Here is a 17,708-nt window from a genome sequence, read left to right as displayed (position 1 = left end):
CACCAGCTCTTACAGGAAGTCTTTCAGATCTGGAGTTCTGATAATTAACCTGAAGTGTACGATTTGACAGATAACTTTGAATTATTCTAACAATGTATGTTGGAAAATTAAAGTTTTTTTAATTTTACAATCAAACCTTCATGCCAAACACTGTCGAATGCTTTTTCTATGTCTAGAAGAGCAAGACCAGTAGAATAGCCTTCAGATTTGTTGGAACGGATCAAATTTGTTACACGTAAAAGTTGATGAGTGGTCGAATGTCCATGGCGGAATCCGAACTGTTCATTGGCAAAAATTGAATTTTCGTTGATGTGGGCCATCATTCTGTTCAAAATAACCTTTTCAAAAAGTTTACTGATGGAGGAAAGCAAACTGATTGGACGATAGCTAGAAGCTTCTGCAGGATTTTTGTCTGGTTTTAAAATTGGAACAACCTTAGCATTTTTCCATTTGTCAGGAAAATATGCTAATTGAAAACATTTGTTAAATATATCAACTAGAAATGATAAGCTACTTTCTGGAAGTTTCTTGATGAGGATGTAGAAAATTCCATCATCGCCAGGAGCTTTCATGTTTTTGAATTTTTTAATAATAGTTCTCACTTCTTCCAAATCAGTCTCCCAGGCATTTTCGAAAACGTTCTCTTGATTGAGAATATTTTCGAACTCCTGAGTAACTTCATTTTCAATTGGACTAGTAAGTCCTAAATTAAAATTGTGTGCACTTTCAAACTGCATAGCAAGTTTTTGAGCTTTTTCGCAATTAGTTAGTAATAATTTGTTTTCCTCTTTCAATGCCGGTATTGGCTTCTGAGGTTTTTTCAAGATTTTAGATAATTTCCAAAAGGGCTTAGAGCCAGGGTCCAATTGAGAAATTTTATTTTCAAAATTTTTGTTTCTTAATTGCGCAAAACGTTTCTTGATTTCTTTCTGCAAATCCTGCCATATAATTTTCATAGCAGGATCGCGAGTGCGTTGAAATTGCCTTCTCCTCACGTTTTTAAGACGGATCAAGAGTTTAAGATCATCGTCTATAATCACGGATTCAAATTTTACTTCACATTTTGGAATTGCAATGCTCCGGGCTTCAACAATGGAATTTGTTAAAGTTTCAAGAGCATTGTCAATATCAAGTTTAGTTTCTAAAGAAATGTTAACATCAAGATTAGAGTCAACATACGTTTCATATATATTCCAGTCGGCTCGTAAATAATTGAAAGTGGAGCTGATAGGATTGAGAATCGCTTCTTGGGATATTTGAAATGTAACAGGGACATGATCAGAATCAAAATCAGCATGAGTAATCAGTTGGCTACAAAGATGACTAGAGTCGGTTAAGACCAAATCAATCGTAGATGGATTTCTAGAAGAGGAAAAACATGTGGGGCTATCAGGGTATTGAATTGAGAAATATCCTGAAGAGCACTCATCAAATAAAATTCTGCCGTTGGAATTACTTTGAGAATTATTCCATGACCGATGTTTGGCATTAAAGTCACCAATGACAAAAAATTTTGACTTATTGCGAGTCAATTTACGCAAGTCAGTTTGGAGCAAATTAACTTGCTGTCCAGAGCATTGAAAAGGCAAATAGGCAGCTATGAAAGTACCGTTCTGATTCAAATTCCGGACAGCTTCTAATTCCGGACACTCTAGTTTGTATGGGAAAGGTTTCAACTGAAATGTTTCAAAATTTCCCGTTCAAAAGTTCCTATCTTTCGGGCGCGTTTTGATGATAGTTTTAAAAAGCAACCCATGAAAAATTTTGTTTGCGCAACTAGTTTTGACATTGCTTTTTCGATTGCGGGAGTTTAATTTATAATTTTACTAGTTAAGTGTTGGTTTTCGAGAGCTGTCCGGAATACGAAACAAGGTGTCCGTGAAATGGAGCAAAAGTGAGGTTGCGTCCGGAATAAGAATCATGGAAATATCATTAATTTCTATTTATTTTAGGTAATTCAAGCTATGGAATCCGAATCTTCGCCCACCGTTCGGAAGCTGAGTGTTTTAGAAGCCTGGTAACGCACAGGTATCTTATATTATGTGTCAATTTATATGCTTTTCAATCGGTTATACATCACTGAGCCCTTAAGTGTCCGTAATATGAATCAAAACGGTATATTTACCAAACTGTGTTTCAACAGAAACACCTAAAGATTCAAAAACTTTAGTTTCAAATGATGAAAACAGTTGATGTTTTATACGCCTATGAATGATGATTGCAACTCCCCCACATGCCCCATCAAGTCTATCATTACGATAAACAAAAAAGTTAGGATCTCTTTTGAGTTTAGATCCAGGTTTTAAATACGTTTCGGTAATAACTGCTATATGAACGTTATTAACCGTAAGAAAGTTAAACAGCTCGTCCTCTTTACCACTCAGAGAACGAGCATTCCAATTTAAAATATTTAAATTATTATTTGGATCCATTAGAAAAACGTAATCCAATAACAATTTGATTTGTAAATTTTACACCTACTTGGACTGCTTCAGTCATAGTGGAGGCTTTGAACATTGCATCAATCATTAGATTCAATTGTTCAGTTAGAAAATTAAAATCAGAGGCAGACATGTCATGTGATTTCCCATTAGAATTTCCGGTAGACGAAGAAGCGGAGTTACCTGTGGCGGTAGGGTTTTTTCCATTTGATTTGAAACAAGTAGAATGGGTACCAATTGATCGAACAGGGGAGGAGGTAGAATTTCCTGCTACGATATCGGCAAAGGATTTAACGTGGGTAGATGCATTCGAAATTGAAAGATTCGAACGGCTACCCGACGGATTAAAATTAGTTTGTGAATGAGCATGATTATGATCTTCCTGATGGGTATGATTCATGATCAAGCGATCGTTAACTGAAAAATGAGCATTGTTCGATACTCTTCCAGGCAAATTCCGGAAACGACCGTTATCGTAACGGATATTATCTTTCATCTGCCTGGCACGAGCCTCAATGACCCTTTTGCGTGAAGGACAATTCCAAAAATTGGACTTATGATTAGCCCCGCAATTACAGCATATGAATTTGGTGGTATCTTCCTTCACTGGACAGACGTCTTTGGCGTGAGAAGAACCTCCGCAAATCATGCATTTAGCATCCATGCGACAATTTTTTGTACCATGACCCCACTTTTGGCACCGACGGCACTGAGTGGGGTTCTGGTAATTTCCTCCAGGTTTCTGGAAATGTTCCCATGTCACACGGACATCAAACAAAAGTTTTGCTTTTTCTAAAGCTTTAATGTTATTTAGTTCTTTTTTGTTAAAGTGAACTAAATAAAATTCTTGAGAAAGCCCTTTCCGAACAATGCCAGATTGGGTTCTCTTTTTCATAATGATTACTTGGACTGGGGAAAATCCAAGTAAATCACTTATTCCATTTTTGATCTCTTCAGGTGACTTATAGTCACTTGAGAGACCTTTCAAGACAACTTTAAACAAACGTTCAGTTTTGTTGTCATAAGTAAAAAATGTGTGCTTCTTCTCTTCAAGATGTTTGAGAAGAAGTTCACGATCTTTAAGAGTTTCCGGCAAAACGCGACAGTCTCCTTTCTTTGCGATTTGGAAGGAAACCTTGATTCCCCTAATGGAGTTCAAGATCTCCTGCCTAAATCCCGCAAATTCGGAACAACTGACCACGATAGGCGGCACTCTTTGCTTCCTCACTTGAATCAAAGAGCCTGGGCTAGAGGCTGCTTCGATTTGGTGTTCGGAAAATTTGTCTAGAGCATCGAACTGATTGCTCATTTCGATACAATTATTCGTTTCACCCTTGGAAGAAAGTTCGCATTCCGGGGAAGCGTCCTTTCTTCCATTCTTGCCACGTGTAGTGACAGTTTTAAAACCCACTTTTTTGGAAGGAAGTAGTGAATTCAGAGATTCACCCTTCCTTTTGTTTGTTGTTGATACCATGTTTAATTAATAAACGAAAGAAGACGTGACCTTCGAAAGGTTTTTTCCCAAGACGGTGTCCAAGAAGGATTACCACCGCTAGCTTTCGCCAACGGGTCCAACGAAAAATCGAAGGCACGGGTCCAAACAAGGATCGTAAAGGGATCAATAGTAGAAAAAATAGTACTGAAAAGTACTGTTTGGGTAGCACTGAAAAGTACCGTTTTTAATTTTAGCACTGAAAAGTACTGTTTTTGTAGCACTGAAAAGTACTGTTTTATTGCTTTAGGTAGTTTTTAAGAAAACTTCCAAGAGCAGAGAGAATTCGTGTACGCACAGCACGAAGGTACGATGCGCACTGAAAAATCATATCTAATTTCCCCAGCATTGGGTCGACCAAAATTTTAAATCAAAGTGTCTTTAAAATCGTAATCTTATATTCTTTGAAGAGACCCCACGAAATTTTGGCGGAAAAATCTGGAAAGTATTCAAAATCAATAAAACAGTCAGTCAAGTCATCGTGCAAAAGTTTGGGTTCACCCCTCAGTATGATCCGAATCGTGCAAAAGTTTGGGTTCATCTGAGCCACACGCACATCATTTTTGTCAATATCTCTGCCATTTTTCAACCGATTTTAATAGTTTAAAGCTTTTTTGAGCGCAAATAATGGCACGTACATGATTGGTTTGAGATTTCACAGATTTAAGTAAGTTCAGGTGAACCCAAACTTTTGCACGATACACCATACTGAGGGGTGAACCAAAACTTTTGCACGATGACTTGACTGACTGTTTCATTGATTTTGAATACTTTTCAGATTTTTCCGCAAAAATTTCATGAGTGCTCTTCAAAGAATATAAGATTGCGATTTTAAAGACACCTTGTTTTAAAATTTTGATCGATCCAATGCTGAGAAAATTAGTAATGTTTTTTCAGTGTGTTTTTTGAAAAATGTCACAATATTAAGTACATATTTAGTATACAAAGTTCAAAGAATGTTTTTGGAAAAATACATACGAAGTAAGAATAACTCTTTGCCTTTGGAATGCGACTTGAAGAGTTTGAATTGGACGTGTAATCACAGAGATGTGGACTGAACACTTTTGCATGTTTTTGAGGGGGTGAACCCAAACTTATGCACGGGAGTGTATATGTCAAGAGGGGATAGGGTAATATGAGATTTCTGTTGACATTCTGAAGCGGAAGTTGTGGCATATTCGATATATTGGACAGAGTAACAACCTACAGCGATACAAAAACGAGCTTTGAAGGGATGGTGTACAACGCACAAGCAAGCAAGTCCTCTTTAGTAAAACCCGGAATCGTGCGATGGGTCCCTTAAGGCTCAAGAATCCATCATTCAGTCATCAGCAATCATCAAAACTTAAAAACCAGTTTTTTCGTTCAAATTTATAACAATCCTTATGAAAATCTATCATCGCATTTCAGATAGTAAGTGTAATGTAATGATAGATTTTAATGAGCATTGCTTGAATTTTGAGCAAAAAAACTGGTTTTGAAAATTTGCAAAACGATGATGGTTATTTTCCTCTTAAATAAAAGTAGGCAAAATAAAAAGTTTGGGTTGGTAAAGGTAAGTGTATATACCTTTCAGGACGAAGCAGCACAATTTTGCTGCACATAATTTTTGGAAACGGCTCATTCAGTGTCCCATCAATATAAACCTTCTTTCCGCCTTCAATTTGCAGTTAATAGTTAGTTGTTATGGATCAACTAAGGGTCAATTTTAAGAATAATATTTGATAAACAATCATCAAAAAGCTGTGCAAAACAAAATTACTTCCCTGGAACTGCACAATATAGTTGTTTTCGGGAATATATCTCAAAATTCACGATTATTTAAGAAAATGTGCCGATTTCTATCGAAATTTCAAACGACGTCCATCCCACAGATAAGGATTAGTGGGAGAGGAGAGTCCTTATTATGGCTCAAATCAACTCATATTATGGATCAGAACACTATAACAGCAAATTATCTGTGATGTAAACGAATTGTGTGTTAGTGAGAGCATACGTTTTGGCGTTTTTTCCGAAATGGTCTTATCTTTAATTCATAACTGTGATACAGTTTTGAATGCCCCAACCACAGATAACAGATGTTCAAGTCCGATTACAAAACTGTGTAAGACAATAAACGGTCATTTTATATGGCAACACAAGTAGCAATACTGTGGTGGCACTGTTATCGCTAAGTTCCCATGACGATATGAGTGGTGAGTATGAAACATTTCAAGATACTTATATTCACCACTGATTGACGCAACCCGCTGTGTGGCGGCGTATTGAAGCCAACGTATTGAAGTTTGAAACTTTACACAGATTTCCGGAACATTTTTGTTCTAGCATAGACATCTGTTATCTGTGCCCCAACGCTTCTAGACATTTGATTGTCATTTTATTTTCAACGGACGGAAAAAAAGTACTTAAAGTATGCTATAATCGATTGCAATGCGGTAAGTCGCATGATCGATTTCTTTTCATCGATCCTCTCTTCTGTGAATAAAGTTGACAAGATGCGGGTTTCTTACCATTTTTTCAGTTCAGGGCGCTAGGCAGCGATGCAATCTTTCTCAATTGTAAATGAATCTACATACAGTTATTCCGGTTGTTCCAGCAAATATCTCATTTTTCGCTTTCTTCACCATATAAAATTCGGTTTATGGTGAATATATCTTAAAGCGATGATTTTTAATGAATACTTTGTATGAAGCACTTTCAGAACTTTCAATTTTGCACATATTTGCTGAAGGCACCAAAGAGCTATCTCGAATATTTTCAAGTTATGAACAATTTTCGGTTAAAAAACATATTATTTTCAAAATTTTGTCAATCTTTTCAAACAAAAAACGTCCTAACAGTTTTTTCACCATAAACAGAGAAAGAGATAATCTTTCTAATGCCGACAAAAGATTGAAAATCCGTTTGCGCCTTTCGGAGATATCGGCGTTTGAAAACAAACACTGTTTCGAAGAAAATTTCTGATAACTCTGTAACCGTAAGAGGTAGAACAGTAGTTTCTTCGGCAAAATGATGCGCAATCGAAAGTTCTAAATGTGCTCGGAACAAAGTTTTTGCGAGAAGTTATCGTATAAAAAATTATCTAGAATAAACTGATTTTTCAGTACCACCCTAACTTTTTTGTTAAAAAAAAAATCATAACTCGCGAACCATAAGAGATAGAAATTTGGGTTCCTCGGCAAAGTTGCTCCAAATCGGTTGTTCTAAAACATTGTGTAGTCCTAAATGCGTCAGCAAAAAAGTTTATGTGCTGATCTCGTAAACCATGTGGGCCACCCTAATTTCACATCTCTGAAAAAAATGTCTGAAAAATATGGAGAAACTTTGCTGAAGACACCATGTATCTAAAATTAACGGTTTAGGCAGAATCATTTTTGTCTTCCTAGATATGGCTTTGGGACCAATGTGCATTGCTCGTGCATTTGTTTTGTGCATTTTGTTTTCTGAAAGTTTAAAGCATGTTCATAAATTTACAAAAATTATTGTGCTTTGCTTTGATAAATGGATTATTGGGAAGTTGTGTATCGCACTTCGAAGGTCACCAAGCAGTGGTTCCAAATATTGTTCTAAGCAAATTGATCCATACCCAAAGTTCTTCAAATGTAAATACCGATACGACGAATAGAGAAAACGGCAAGTAATATTGAGGATTTTGCCCTCTAATAGACTCACACCTAAATAATTTTGTCACACCAAAATATTCTCCCATATATTGGATGGCGTCGTAGCTAACAAAACCAACAAGTAACATGTAACGCATTATATTGGATTGTACATTGAATGCAAGGTGCGTGCTTCTATGAAAGTGCCATATAAACTGACGTGTGAGTATTTATTTATCCACCTTGAAAATGTGCACGAGAATCTATTCCTCAACTAAACGAACAATAAACAATTTAATATTCTATTTGTACCGCAACTAACGTGAACGCCGAATAAGTTAATTTAGTACAATGTAACATCGATTACGGTTGAAGTCCTGACTGATGCATTGAATTTAAGAAACTTCCATAAAATTTTTATTGTACCCTGAATGCATTGAATAGGACTAATCATTGGGCCCTAAGTAGTAGCTTACAAGCGTGTTCATATTCTTTCGCCTTTTGACGATACAAGTTTTTAGTGATTGCATGCGATGTATTGATAGAAGATTTCCACTTCAAATTCCATGCAAATTTAGTCCTCACCTCAACTTGTTCGGACTAAGTTGTATCAAAAAAGTTACACGCAAAACTTATTTGGCTCTAAATCGTATGCTTACACGATGGAATAACAAATTAATTCCGCCAAAACCGGCTCATTGGAATGGTACACAAATTATGTCACGCTAAATTTCGATTTTTTCGACCCCCTCCACCCCCTTTAACACGTTTTTTGTATGAGTCCTTCGAAAATTTTGTAAGGCTTGTCACGCTTGGCTTGACCTTCTCCACCCCCTCGGAGCGTGACGTAATATGTGCATGACTCCTATTGTGCATCAGAGTGATCGCTGCGAAACGCCAAATTTGTAAACATTCCTATTATGGACCCCGGGAGGGTCCAGTTGGAGTTTTAACTCTCTGAAATAGGGGAACTGGGGGTAATATGCCCATAGGGGGCAAAACGCGCCACCATCGATTTGGACGAACGATGTGTTTTAGAACGCTTTTTTTCATCCTAGATCATAGAAAATGGATAAAAATGCTTTTCCCAATATATTTTTATGTGTTTTTATCAACCAAATCGATCAAATCGTATGAAAACGTTTTTCGAGAGCCAACTTGTGCACTGTCATAGTTTGTATTACGTGCAAAACATATGTTGAATTTACCCTCAAAAAGCTTATTGAAGGACTTAAACTTTAATCAACTCTGGGGACAAAACGCCCACCCCTATTTCATAACACCAAAACAGCCGTTTGAATTCAAATTCTATCAACCGTAATGCCGCGTTGAGGTTACGCACAAATTGGAACCTTACAAATGTACATTTTTCGCATCAGCATGTATACTATTATCATATATATAAAATCCCAGCGTTGTCTGTCTGTCAGTAACGCTTTGAAATGTTTCATCGAAAAGTTTCGTTGAACACTACAACAGTAATTTAAGAGCACTACAACGGTCAATTTTATTATCGAAACATTACAATTGCAAATTGTAGAGCACTACAACAGCTTTTTGACAGAATATTCTGGAGTTCTCTGGAGCTTTATTCATTCCAATTCGTGGAATATTCTCGAACACTTCATCATTGTCCTCTGTATAGGAATTTGGTTGGTGCCTATAACGTGAACAAATCAACTTCAAGCAAATTGTAATTTGGTCGAACTTGAATCGGATTGGAGTTGAAAATGTGAAACGGGTTTCTCCAGTTCCAACTCAGATTCAAAAACGAGTTTGACAAATTTAAAAGCAAGATAAAGATGAATGAGCAGGGATTGAATCCTGAGAAAATTGAGAGAATCTCTCACGTATCGCTCTCTGTAACTATCATAACATGCTGCACATTATGAGAGACTGTTTATCGTATACTGCTACAAGTTTGATCAGATTGGGGGGATAGTAGTGCATGATAAAACCCCTCTAAACATGCTCCAAGCTTGGGGGACACTGTTGTTATTGGAAGTTCGTGGATTGTTTATCGTGCCAGTAAAGAAAACACCTATCCCCAACGGTAAACAAGCGGGAAAAATGGATTTTATCATCGCTCTCTCGTTGGGGCTCTCGCTCGCTGCTTCCATTTATCAGACTTGTTACACCTTGCGATACAATGACGATCGTGGACCGCAACAGATGCGATGTTTTTCTTTGCTTGCTTTGATCGTGCTTCATTCTCAAATGAGAGCGAATTCTGCAACGCCTGTGAATGAGATGAATGTTCGCTAAATATACGATTTTATTAATTTACAGCGAAATCTCCATGATGTTTAATGACTCGATATCGACTCTTAGATGCATACTTAAGGCTAAGTAGCCCGTCATTCATTTTGGCAACAATGATGACTTTTCAGCTTGCATTTCAAAGTGATAAAACTCAGTCTTGATAACAACTACCGAAAAGCTAAACATTACATATAATTTGCAATTGGATTAGATGGACAAATTGATGTGAAGATTTGCGAAAAAGTTACACGTCTTCTCAGTGAGAATCGAACTCACGACTCCCCGATCTCTAGTTGGGGCGCGTTAACCACTACGCCATGAGAGGACTCATGAACGCAGAAGTTAACCTGAATTCGATTTCAGCTCAATAATCACGTGGTCCTCTTTCGCAAAGTGCACCTCTTTCGGAAGAATTAGATGCCCATCCAAACACAACGCTTTCTATATATATCCAATCCCTAGCCCGAGAGCGCATTGTTTTTTAGGTATAGGAATAGCACACTACACTAGCCAGCAACTGCGCTGGCTGAGGTTTCTATTGTGTGGGCTTCCAATGGGTCGCGACGTTCTCAAACGACCGGTTACGGAACATGAGTCCGTTGCTCGATAAATACTTGTTTTTTTAATTATGAATCGTGGTTTACGGCCAACCAGCCGAGTGGAAGTTTAACAACTACCGAAAAGCTAAACATTACATATAATTTGCAATTGGATTAGATGGACAAATTGATGTGAAGATTTGCGAAAAAGTTACACGTCTTCTCAGTGAGAATCAAACTCACGACTCCCCGATCTCTAGTTGGGGCGCGTTAACCACTACGCCATGAGAGGATTCATGAACGCAGAAGTTAACCTGAATTCGATTTCAGCTCAATAATCACGTGGTCCTCTTTCGCAAAGTGCACCTCTTTCGGAAGAATTAGATGCCCATCCAAACACAACGCTTTCTATATATATCCAATGCCTAGCCCGAGAGCGCATTGTTTTTTAGGTATAGGAATAGCACACTACACTAGCCAGCAACTGCGCTGGCTGAGGTTTCTATTGTGTGGGCTTCCAATGGGTCGCGACGTTCTCAAACGACCGGTTACGGAACATGAGTCCGTTGCTCGATAAATACTTGTTTTTTTAATTGTGAATCGTGGTTTACGGCCAACCAGCCGAGTGGAAGTTTAACAACTACCGAAAAGCTAAACATTACATATAATTTGCAATTGGATTAGATGGACAAATTGATGTGAAGATTTGCGAAAAAGTTACACGTCTTCTCAGTGAGAATCGAACTCACGACTCCCCGATCTCTAGTTGGGGCGCGTTAACCACTACGCCATGAGAGGACTCATGAACGCAGAAGTTAACCTGAATTCGATTTCAGCTCAATAATCACGTGGTCCTCTTTCGCAAAGTGCACCTCTTTCGGAAGAATTAGATGCCCATCCAAACACAACGCTTTCTATATATATCCAATGCCTAGCCCGAGAGCGCATTGTTTTTTAGGTATAGGAATAGCACACTACACTAGCCAGCAATGCGCTCTCGGGCTAGGCATTGGATATATATAGAAAGCGTTGTGTTTGGATGGGCATCTAATTCTTCCGAAAGAGGTGCACTTTGCGAAAGAGGACCACGTGATTATTGAGCTGAAATCGAATTCAGGTTAACTTCTGCGTTCATGAGTCCTCTCATGGCGTAGTGGTTAACGCGCCCCAACTAGAGATCGGGGAGTCGTGAGTTCGATTCTCACTGAGAAGACGTGTAACTTTTTCGCAAATCTTCACATCAATTTGTCCATCTAATCCAATTGCAAATTATATGTAATGTTTAGCTTTTCGGTAGTTGTTAAACTTCCACTCGGCTGGTTGGCCGTAAACCACGATTCATAATTAAAAAAACAAGTCAGTCTTGATAGTTCATATTGACTTGAAAATGTGTCACTGTACGCGCTAACATGCATAAAATATGCTGATACTTTTTCAGCTGTGTCAGTGCTAAACCAACTGATTTTCTTTGATTCGAAATCGTGATATGAATTAGCAACAATCATCAACGACGCGTACAAATTTCAATGACGACCTACTTCGCCTTAAAACAAATTATAGATTTCCAAAACATTCCTGTTCCTTGACTCGATATTTTCCTGAGTCGATGGTCTTTTCACCACAACTGTGATTTTGAAAAATATCAATGAATCATACTACTTTGTAGCAGCTATTCCGAAGAATATGCTAGAAGATTCTGTAACTTTTGAAATATTTCACAGCAGAAGAAACGCTACAACAGCATATACGGATATAATTATTTCAGATTAGATTACTACAACAGTATTGAACCCACGTTCTCGATGGAGTATGGCCAGAACATAAATTTAGGCGATTTTGCGGTCATCAGTATCATGCGATTTGAAAGATTATACGTAGCATTTTGCTCTAAAATTTCGTTGGAACGTGGCTAGCCACGTCGGGTAAGCTAGTTGAAAAATAACATCTGAACAAACGCCCGGATGTATGCAACCCATATATAAGCATGATTGTGTGCGTTCGTTTACAGCATGGCTAACGCCGATCTCAAGCGGGGCGTTTTAACCCGCAAAACAATACATATGCAGTTAAGCAAGCATTTTTTAAAAATTAATTCATAAACCCCAGAACATTTAAAATGGATATCTGTTTCTACTATTTGGTAGAAAACATGTTTGTCTATCCAACCATAATTAAAAAAGATCATAAAATAATGTTTTTCACATCTAAAACCGCTGTTCTCCTTAACGTGGGCAAACTACCCCCAGTCCCCCTACATCATGCAATACTGCTTTGTGTTTCTTAAACATAGCTTGGAGGTAGCCACTTAGCGCATCATAGCCACCTATGACGCTGGGCGAGCTGAGGCACATGTCGCATGCATATAAGTGACTGTACGGGAGTGCTGATCTAAGCCTTACTTTCAACAACTGAAGTAGTAATGAAAATGAGTCTAAACCCAGATACAACCTTCTGCAATTATGTTCATTGGGGTATCAACTAGTGTATTTGTCATTCTGAGTTTAGTTGAACGCGAACAATTAGTATACGGAACGAAACAGTGATATAGGGTCAATTTTCAATATATTTGAAACGAATATCCCATACAAAGTTCAAATCGAATGCGCCAGCTGGTGGAGCAACCAATTGAATTGAAATTTCGAGAGAGTTTTTCTTACCCTAAGGCTCATATCTTGGGGGTGCCCCATCGAGTTTTACAACTTTTTTGTTTAAGGGCCAGTCTAATGTTGATGTTACTTTCACACGTTCAAAATTTCATTCATAAAATTAGCGATCAGCTGTTCAAAAACGTCTCGTAATATGAACGTAATTTTAGTGCCAAACGCTTAAGTTTAGACCAATAACATATTTTTACTCAATTTTCTAATGTTTTCCGTTGGCTTGAGTCCGAAAAACATGTTCTTATAAGCAGATGAAAAAAACGAATTTAGTGCTATACCATTTAATTCCACTAGAGTTTGTATCCTATGACAGATACGCGTATTTCGACCTCAACTGTAAGTCCGTCTTCAGTGTCGTGTACTAGACTAGGTTCTTAGATTCTTATGTTTATGTGTCACACCCCTTGGCTTAAACTTTCTTCTCGGTTTTTCTCGGCCGAATCGTCTGAAACTTTGCAATAAGAAGCACTTTAATACGACGCATATTGTTGCCGTATATGAGCTCAGTAGCTTTCGAAAAATCCCACTGCTAAAGTGAATCAAAAGGGCAAAAAATAGGATGCGGCTCCCTATAGCCGTTTTGAGCGGGAAAAATTGTTAAAGTAGTTGCAGTTAAATGCTCTTTCGTGTAATTGAATAAAAACAAGATTTCATTAAAAGTTTTGGGACTTTGTTGTTTTGTGATGCTCCATTTAGAGCCAGGAATATGATGGGGTATTCGATAGTATCAACCGCAGAAGACTATGGGGGATTACAAATGAAACAGTTTTTCATATATACATAGACAAACAGACGTAACAGAGTTGTGTTTGATCCTTCGACCTTAACGCTTGCTCCTGCGGGGGCCGGCGATGAGGGCAGGATCAAACATGTCGCGCATCAGTCGAGTAAAGTGAAAAAGTGCCGCGTTCGATTAGTTCTTTTTTGATCTTTCGACGTTGACGCTTGCTCCTGGGCAGTGCGTCAAGAAAGCCCGAACAGTCGTCAGTTGTTTTCCCTCTCGGGTGACGTGCCTATTTTCTCTGAGTGGTTTTATATAGACGAGCAAACGAGTGAAGCTGAAAGTGGATTATTGCTGCTCAAGGATAACGGTTCAATTGGTGAGCTCGTTTCATGCTACTATTTCTAATCTATAAAATATGTATGACTGCACCTTTAATCATTACAACGGTGAGACGTAAATATGATTTTTCAAAAAACTATGAAAGGTTCGTCACTGTGAGTGTCGACATAGACTCTGATTCATAAATTATTTATGTCTAATTTTTTTTTTCAAAACACCTTTTTCTCTTTACCTTTATTTTTGTAATTTAAAAAAAAAACTTTGAATGGTTCAACACTACGAGTGTAGACTTGCGAAAGGTTCACTTTATTCAACAAACTTTTAAAGGTTCGTCACGTCAAGTGTCGACATAATTTTTCTCTACATAGGTATTGTTCATATCAAATGAAAATATTATATTTACATATAAGCATGTTTTTATCTCACCAATATTTATTTATCATGGTTTAATCGCTTATCAAAGTGAATCCTGTGACCCAACGATCCTCCCCATTAACAAACATCCCTCCCAGTAACCTTTGTGGAGATGCAGAGGCAAACACGGTCTCCAAATAGCAAAGGTTACACACTAAAATTCCTTCCCCCAATCCCACCTGACTGCAAGGACGTGGCTGGCGCCGTTATTGACCATGTATAAATAGAGGCACTGAATTATGCATACTGAAGAAGATTATGGCCAATCCCAGCCGATCTTCTAGTTGATTCTTTGTGCATTTTCACTGACTTCGGTCAATCACGGAATAGCAACCATTGATATGTGTAGTCAGTCTAAGCTAAGCTAAGCTATACATAGACAAACAGACGTAACACTTGAATTGGGCCAGGTTTAACAAACGAGCTAAAATTTTCACACGTTTAAGTCAATTTGACTTCTTCGCTGATGTTGAAATCATATAGAAAACTACTTGGACATTCTCATGATGCACTATGGCATAGAAGGTTCTTAATGGCCGAATCGTCTGGCATACTAAGAAGCATTTCAATACAACGAATTTTGTGACCATATAGGGATTCGATCTACTTCTTCGTAAGCGCGGTTCGTCGTATTAAACTTGAAATATTCAAACTTAACTGCAACAGAGATTGATTTTCCAAGTGTCATTTTGTGAAACCTGGTTCGTTCACTTGTACACCAAAAATGCAATAAAACTACTGTATTTAGATAAATAACTTGAGTTCAATTATTCACTTTGCACTTTTTCACCGAAATCGCATGGACGAACACGATCCGAATAAAATGCTTAGCGATCGACTGAGCCACACCACTTTACGAAACAAACTTATTACCGCCCCCTGTGTGACTTACTTCACTGGGCACTTGTTTTCACTATAAAAATTCTTCGTACTTCTTCACTGAAGGATTTCATTCCAATCACACGCCATAAAACTACCATATTTAATTCACGAAGTTTTATGAAATTTCCTCAACGACCGCGTATAATTGAGAACAGTTAACAAAGTTCAAACCGTAAAACTGAGAAAAAAAAGCTTGGGCGCGATGTTCGGCGTAGAACACGGTTGTTTTTTTCGCTGCACTACTGCACTGTGAACAGCTGTGATGATTGTTCGGTCAAAAGCAATTGTGTTAACATGTTCGGGCTGAATTTTTATGGCGAACAATGAATTTTAAAGGATATTAATATATTTCATCATGCTGAAGGAATGGAGGGAGATGCCGTAGATCTAGTTATTATAGTAAAACATTTTATTATAGCGTTGATATGTTGTATTTTGGCCACTAATTATATCACAATAAGATGTTAATTGTGAGACGAATCTTGAAACTGATTGCGACAGAAAGGAAAACGATACCGATACGACGAATAGAGAAAACGGCAAGTAATAATTTCATTGCATTATTTCTAATAGACGATCAAGATTTATCAAAATCTTATTGCACAATGCGAAAGCCGTTTTAGGAAAGAATTGTTTGGCATCGGTTCATTCACTGCAATACTGCGAAAATTCCAGGTTCTGACTGATCAAAGCTTAATACGATGGATACTAGCACATCACCCTACTCCTTTAGTAGCACCAAAACTAACAACATATGTTACTTGATCAGATTCATGCTTTTATAGTACAGTCGACTCTCCACATCTCGATATCGAAGGGATCATCAAAGATCGACAAATAGAACAAATTTTTAATCAATACTAGAGTGAAAATCACACCGTTCCAAACAAACAGACGTCATTTTGTCTTCGCACATTGTTTTAAATCCCCAAAATTTAGTATAGTAACCTTTGATAATAGGCATATTAACATACGGAGAGAAAATTAGGAATGAAAATAACATCGAAATAGGGAGATATCGAGACATGAAGAGTGAAAATGTATGATTTTTTTTGTTAAAAAAAAGAAAATCGACTTCGTACGTTTATTATTTCTGCATAATAGTGTATTTGAAGTCGTGAGATGGCAATGTTTGGATTCCGACATGTTTCCCTTTACACTAATGTAGTGAGGATAGCCAAATAAGTTTCGCGAAATGAAAGCCAACTTCTATCGCTTTCTTAACTCAAGAGCGGTCGCGCATTCAGCCATTGCCGACACCACCTCGCTCGAGCTGTGCATGAAAAGCGAACTTTTTTCAGGGTGCGTGTACTCAGTACACGCATGCGACCGATCTTGGGTTAAGCCTTTTCGAAGGTTTAACAATATAGTAATGATTTGGTCCGTTGATTATTATTCGTCACAAACTTGTGGGCTTCGTGGCCGTGCGGTTAGTGTTACCAAGCATTTAGCCGCATCGTGTCAATGAGTGTGGGTTCGATTCCCGCTTCAGTCCGGAAAACTTTTCGTCAGGAACGTATTTCGACTGTGCCACTGGGTGTTGCATGCTAGTCCGTTGCCTAGTGTGGTGCTTCCTTCAAAGGGCATAATCGTCCACTGGAAGCATTAACGTGTCGGTGTCTTAAAAAAAACGTCTTTACTACAGGTGATAGACAATGGAACAACAACATAACACGTAGGGGGCGTCCACAAATGACGTAGCATTTTTTCATTGATTATTTACATCCCTCCCCCCTCGTAGCATATCGTCACAAATTGGGCTAAAACGAAACATTTATATCCAGAAATTCAAAGTTTGATACTAATTACTGACTGAAACGTCAGGATAATCTTACAAATGATAATTAGCGTTGCGCTCAAAAATGATTTGGAAAACAGTTTAAACTAACTTATTTCCTGTTTAAGATCCATAGTTTTGGTTCGCACTTTAAATTTAATTTGGTTAAATTTAGGTTGAATTAGATTTGTAGTACTTTTGCTATTGTTTAAACCTAAAACAAGTTCAAACTACTTCAACTAAACTTCATCATCGTTTTCTGTACTTAAATATTTAAGACAAATAGGACACCATCTTTATTTGTTAAGAAATACTGCAATAAATTTGAAAGAAAATACAATGCACGAAAATCCTCAAAATAATGGTAAATGAGGATTCTGGTAGTCCTGGGAAGATTATCCAGATTATTAATATCCAGGCTGTTCCATCAAGATCATTGATATATCAAAATGAATTTTTGAGTTGACTGAGTGGAGATCTCCTGTAACATTGAAGGCACTTAAATATCTTGTTTTACTATAATAACGTTAACATTTACCTAAATGACCTTTTGAGGAAATAAAGCTCCAACAAGAA

The sequence above is a fragment of the Aedes aegypti genome, chromosome 2 (genome assembly GCF_002204515.2).
Source record: "Aedes aegypti strain LVP_AGWG chromosome 2, AaegL5.0 Primary Assembly, whole genome shotgun sequence".
NCBI classification, from domain to species: domain Eukaryota; kingdom Metazoa; phylum Arthropoda; class Insecta; order Diptera; family Culicidae; genus Aedes; species Aedes aegypti.
The sequence above is the reverse complement of the archived record's forward strand: the minus strand, read 5'-3'. Positions refer to the sequence as shown.